The sequence below is a fragment of the Panthera tigris genome, chromosome B4 (assembly GCF_018350195.1).
Source record: "Panthera tigris isolate Pti1 chromosome B4, P.tigris_Pti1_mat1.1, whole genome shotgun sequence".
Lineage (NCBI taxonomy): Eukaryota > Metazoa > Chordata > Mammalia > Carnivora > Felidae > Panthera > Panthera tigris.
This window is the reverse complement of record NC_056666.1, coordinates 26,831,501-26,837,500: the sequence shown is the minus strand read 5'-3', so window position 1 is coordinate 26,837,500 and position 6,000 is coordinate 26,831,501. Positions and strand designations below refer to the sequence as shown.

At 44.5% G+C, this 6,000-nt stretch overlaps 1 pseudogene; it reads left to right on the top strand.

The window, feature by feature from the left end:
- The first annotated feature begins 344 nt into the window (after nucleotides 1-344).
- LOC122240509 overlaps nucleotides 345-6,000 on the top strand; it is a 42,471-nt pseudogene continuing 36,815 nt past the window's right edge.

Genomic DNA, 6,000 nt, shown 5'->3' with positions numbered 1-6,000 from the left:
TCTACATTTTGGTTAAGAGCCAGGTTTTATAAAGGGATAGATGTGGCTTCAGAAATTGACTGAACTCTCTGAGCCAACTTGGATCATCAGACTCTTACATGGAAAGAAAATGAAGATACCAGGTCATCCACTCATTCCCTTGTTTGGAGATTTAAGGAGATGTGGTTGGAAAATTCATTCTGGTTCCTTTGGAACAGAGAAGCGCATCTGGTATATGTATTTTTGTTTAGTCACTAGAGCTCTGTTCTTCAAAACAAACAAGATCTAGATTGTTACTGAAGAGTGCATTTAAAAAATAAATTTGTGGTCAGCAGCGTCTAAACTTCAGGATACCTTTCGCAAAGATGACGCCGAAGGCAAAGAAGGAAGCCCCTACCCCTCCCAAAGCTGAAGCCAAAGCAAAGGCTTTGAAGGCCAAGAAAGTGGTGCTGAAAGGCATCCACAGTCACAAAAAAGGAAGAGCATCCTATCACCTACATTCTGATGGCCATTCTGATGGCCATTCTGATGGCGTCTCCAAAGGCAGCCCAAATATCCTTAAAAGAGCGCCTCCAGAGAAACAAGTTGCCCTGTGCCATCGTCGAGTTCTCTGTGACCACCGAGTCAGCCCTGAAGAAAATAGAAGACAACAACACACTTGTATCCATTGCCAATGCCAAGGCCAGCAAACACCTGATCAGACAGGCTGTGCAGAAGCTCTATGACATTGACGTGGCCAAGGTCAACACCCGGGTTGGGCCCAACGGAGAGAAGAAGGCATACGTTCTGCTGAGTCCCGACTATGACACTTTGGATTCCGCCAACAAAATTGGCTTCATTGAGATGGAGTCCAGCTGGCTAAATCTAAATATACATTTTTTTTCCACCATAAAAAAAAAAAATCAACTTCAGGATAGAGCCTAAACTCCAAATACTCATTAAATGTTTATTGGTCCTTCATGTATCCATGAGGCAAGAGGTCCCCAGATGGTTCCACAGCTCAGGAATGAGCAAGTTTGCTAAGCTCAGGTGAGGGGGAAAAAACGTCTGATTAGAACCTATGGGATAACAGTAACCACAAAACTGAATTGAGGCTGTTAGTTTTTGGGGGGCAGGAATGAGGTTGGGATGGTTTGGTCATTTCATTTTAAGAAACCAGCAGGAAATGACCACTAAGGACTGGAAGCAAAAATCAATGATGCAAACAAGGTCATGCCACTCATAAACAAGATTCATTATCAGTGTAGACTTTCCGGCAATGTCTTTTGCTTTGATCACCCCGTCCACCTCATGGTCTCTTCCTGGAAGATACATATCATAACTTAGACCCTTCTCGTAGGAGACACGATGTCCTATCTGCCTCATTGGAATTGGTAATTTTACTGTCACCTTAAAACTATCTTCATGTAAGCAGATTTTTCTGGCTTGTATCTGGGGGAAAATTAGGTCAAAAAAAAAAAAATTAAAAATCACAGCCAAAGATACTTACCAAGTGGACTGACTATTTAGCTCTTATTTGAAAAAATAACTAAGACTTTTCAAAGGGCTCTTTTTGGTTAAATCTGCAAGATAGGAATTCGTTCACTAGAACATACTAAACCCTAAATTGCTTGAAAATGTGCGCATGGTTGACGTTTGACCGTTTGGAAATATATTTTAAGTATTCCATGCAAAAGTAATTCAAGGCAACACGTCTCAAGTACATCAGTGAAGCAAACATTTTTTTCCTTTGGGTCCACTGAACAACTAACGCACGCATTGTTTTTTGGTGTGCAGAAAGAGCACTCTGTTGAAAGAGTAGCTTGAATGTTTGGGTCAAGAGGCCTCACGGTAGAAGATTCTGATGGGTGGTTTTGTGAGCTCGCAGGAGTGGAGGAGGCAGGAAACACCGGCAGGCTTCTCCTCGTATTCCCTGCCCGCAAGCAGAATAGTGGATGAGGTTTCACAGAATGACGACAGTGCATGTTTCCCTGAAACTACAGGAAATACCATTTCAGTGCTCGTATTTTTTTTTTTTTTTTCCTGTGGCCTCTTGAGTTTCCTTTATCTAATGCATTTTTTTCTTCCCTCTTGAGGCTGCTTCTCAGACAGGCTTTGTCCGTGTGGCTTGGTGTAATGTCTAACTTCCCAATCAACCCATTCCTCCCAGGGGAGGGACCAGGCCGTGGGGCTTGGGGTGGGGGGCAGAGCCACGCTGGAGATGAGTGGTTTTCAGTAATGCAGAATTTCCTGTGGGGGCTCTCATTTTCGCTAGAGCACATCTCGTCTTTTCAGACTTCAGCGTGTTACCACAGTCTGAATTGCTGGTGTAGTCAGCCACAAGATGAGGCCTTCAGATAGATACTCACAAATAATTTGTAGTGAGTTCAGGAGTTGATACTCTGCCCTCCTTTGGGAAACACTGCTCGCTGTTCACGTATTCTGTTCAGTAGATCGTTGTTGGTAGCGAAGGAGGCACGTCACTTACATTTGTACAATGCTTTTTGCTTTTCCAGGCTTTACTTTTGCTGACAGCAACACATGACCTATATATTGGAAGGGGAGTTGCCCTTGAAGTCAGAGTTTGAGACCGCTTACCAGCAAAACTTAGAGAGCTTGAGCTGGCTGTTCAGAACTTTATTACCTCATAAGATACACACTGTAATAGTTCTCAGGGGCCATCTGGAAGTTTGAAGGGCTTTTAACGGGGGCGCCGGGATGGCTTAGTCGGTTAAGCGTCCAGCTTTGGCTCAGGTCATGATCTCATGGGTCATGAGTTCGAGCCCCGGATTGGATTCTGTGCTGATGGCTCGGAGCCTGGAGCCTGCTTCAGATCCTGTGTCTCCCTCTCTCTCTGCCCCTCCCCCACTCATGCATCCGCTCTGTCTCTCTGTCTCTCTCTCTCTCAAAAATAAACATTAAAAAAATAAATGGCTTTGTACATTGCAAAACACTATTTATGTATAAGTGTTTATTGTGAACATAGTAGGTGCTTAGAAATATTGGTTGACTGTATTATGCAAGCTAGCAGCTACTCTCCACATTCACTATTTGTTTTTTTTAATGTTTTATTTATTTTTGAGAGAGAGAGAGAGCGGGGCAGGGGCAGAGAGAGAGGGAGACACAGAATCCGAAGGAGGTTCAGGGCTCCGAGCTGTCGGCACAGAGCCCCACGCGGGGCTTGAATTCATGAACTGCGAGATCATGACACGAGCCGTTGTCAGAAGCTCGACCGACTGAGCCACCCAGGCGCCCCTCAGTATTTTTTATTAAAGAGTCGCTTGTAATTAGATGAAGGCTCTGAGTTTAAACAATTTATCTGCTGGTCTGAGCTGGAGCTTCCCGGGTTTAACCTCTGGCTCTGTCACTTACTATCCCTGTGACCTGGGACAGGTTGCAGCCAGGTCTGTAAGAGGGTGTGGTAACAGATGGGGGATAAGTTTTGGTAGAGCTTTTTCAACTTGCGAAGCACAAGTATAAAAACCCCACTGAATTTACCGATAAAATGATATATGCTGGATTTACTTCGAAAGAACCCAGAGGATGGGGTGGGCAGCAGGTGGGGGAAGAGATAAAGCCAGACCGTCCATGGACTCAAAACGGCCAAAGCTGAGGGATCAGTATAGGCAGTTTGTGTTCTTATTCCCTCTGATTCCATAGCACTTAAAACTGTCCCGTAACAAGATGTTAATACCAAGAAACCAAAGATTCCCTCAAAGTAATGTGGAATGGAGCAAATTGGAAATTAGCTTCTGAAATCCCAGTTGGGGTGTTGGCAACTTTTCTTGTTTTGTTTTGTTTTAAAGGAAAAAGCCCCTCGGTTCCTTGAGATAAGTGGGTGAATTATCAGCATGAAGGTTCTCAAGAGTAGCTGTGGTCTGACTCACCCCACACCCCCTGCCCCCCCGTGCCGCAGTGACTTTTCTTTCTAGTGGACAGGGTATTCCCCTGCCCCACGCTGGCCTATGGTGACTCATATACCAAATCAGAGTTTCACATCGAACTGTTATGGGCATTGATTATCAAAGCTGGAACCCAGAGGCCCCGGTTGAAATGAGGATCGGCTATCGAATACCCCTGGTTAAAGGTCAGAAGTTTCCTCCAGAAAAGATTCCTCTTCATCTGGAAGCCTCGGCATGACATCACCTTAGATAGGAACTCTCTAAAAAGGGGCCGTTTCCTAAAAGTACACTCAGCTTTTTTGTGACACTCATTTTGGGGATGAAATCAGCCTACACCATAAATTGACTTGTTCACTTAGATTCGAGAAATGCCGGGGGAGCAGGGAATTCATCATAACCTTTATCACTCGGACTGTCTGGCCAGCCGACTAGCGGTTTCGCTTTGCGTCTGACTCCACAGCAATTTAGAAGGAGGGCAGACTTGCTGTCCTTCTTGCTCAAGGCCCGTTGATCAGACGCGAACTGGCCGCGACTTTCTCTTTCACAGAAGCTAAAGGCAGATTCAGAAGCCTTCCTCGCTCAGACCAGAGAGCCACCGCCTACTGATGGCAAGTGAGACGTGATCGCTTTATCTACCCCTGAGTGGGATGAAATCGATTTATCTACCCCTGGTTCAGTTTTCCTCCTGCTTTTCAAGGAAGGAGACTGAGGCTCAGGGAGGTCAAATAAACTCTCCTCCCGTGCTATACGTCATGGCTGGGTGGGCTTTGAGGCCACGTTCTCTCTGAGGTCAGGGAAACAATGTCTGTTCTGCATAGAATTGAAAGATAAAATCCAGCTAATGATAGAAATCAAGCCGCTGACAGAAATGTGTCTTGAGAATAGGAGCCAACCTTTCCTTACGTTTTTCATCCCTCGAGATAACTCTTCGGTAACTATGATGTCTCCATTTTGCACAGGAGAACGGGGGAGCGTCCAAGAGTTGGTGAATGGTGGGAAGGTAATTCAAACCACCTTTCTCTGTGCTCAAAGTTGTGCTTTTTCTGTTTCACTGGAGAAAATGAGTACACCCTGGGGGTTGTAGAAGTTATTCTAAGGGGTGAAGGTGGAAGGAATAGCAAATAGATGGAAACGTGGACCATGTCCCTCATTTCCCAGCATTCTCTGCAGGTTATCCTCATATGCTCATACCTCGGAGAGAACTTTCTTCTCTCCCTCTGCTCCTTAGAAATGTACTCAAAGCTTACCTCAAATGCTGCCAGTTTCTCCTGATCTTCCCAGTTATAATTAGTTACTTTTTTTCCCTGATGCAATTTTCTTCTATATTTTGTATTAGGGTTTGTTTTTATAAGTCTGACTTCTCTTCCGAGACTGTGAGCAGCTTGAGGCAAAGGATTGTGTCTAATAAGTCTTATTTTTTATTTCAAAATTATGAACTAATATATATGTAGAAAAAATCTAATACACATGTTATTAATGAGGTTGATATTATTATTTAAATATTTTTTTTAACATTTAATTATTTTTGAGAGACAGAGAGAGGCAGAGTATGAGCGGGGGCGGGACAGAGAGAAGGGGAGACACAGAATTCGAAGCAGGCTGCAGGCTCTGAGCCGTCAGCACAGAGCCCGATGCGGGACTCGAACTCACAAACCGCGAGATCATGACCCGAACCGAAGCCGGATGCTCAACCTATTGAGCCACCCAGGCGCCCCTAATGAGGTTGATATTATTAATGAGGCTCCTCTCTGACCCCATGTCCTTCCCTCTACCAGCGTTATCTTCCTGAATTTCCTTGCTTCCTTCTAGATTTTATCATGTTTACATCAAACTGTAAGCATTGTTTCTTTTGCTTGATTTTGAACTTTATAAAAACAAGGTCATACTGTATGTATTCTTCAGCGATTTGCTTTTAAAGCTTTGTGGATTCATTCATACTGACGTATCTGCACTTCGTTCATTTTCTTTTTTTTTTTTTTAATGTTTATTTATTTTTTTTGAGACAGAGAGAGACAGAGCATGAACGGGGGAGGGGCAGAGAGAGAGGGAGACACAGAATTGGAAGCAGGCTCCGGGCTCTGAGCCATCAGCCCAGAGCCCGACGCGGGGCTCGAATTCACGGACCGCGAGATCGTGACCT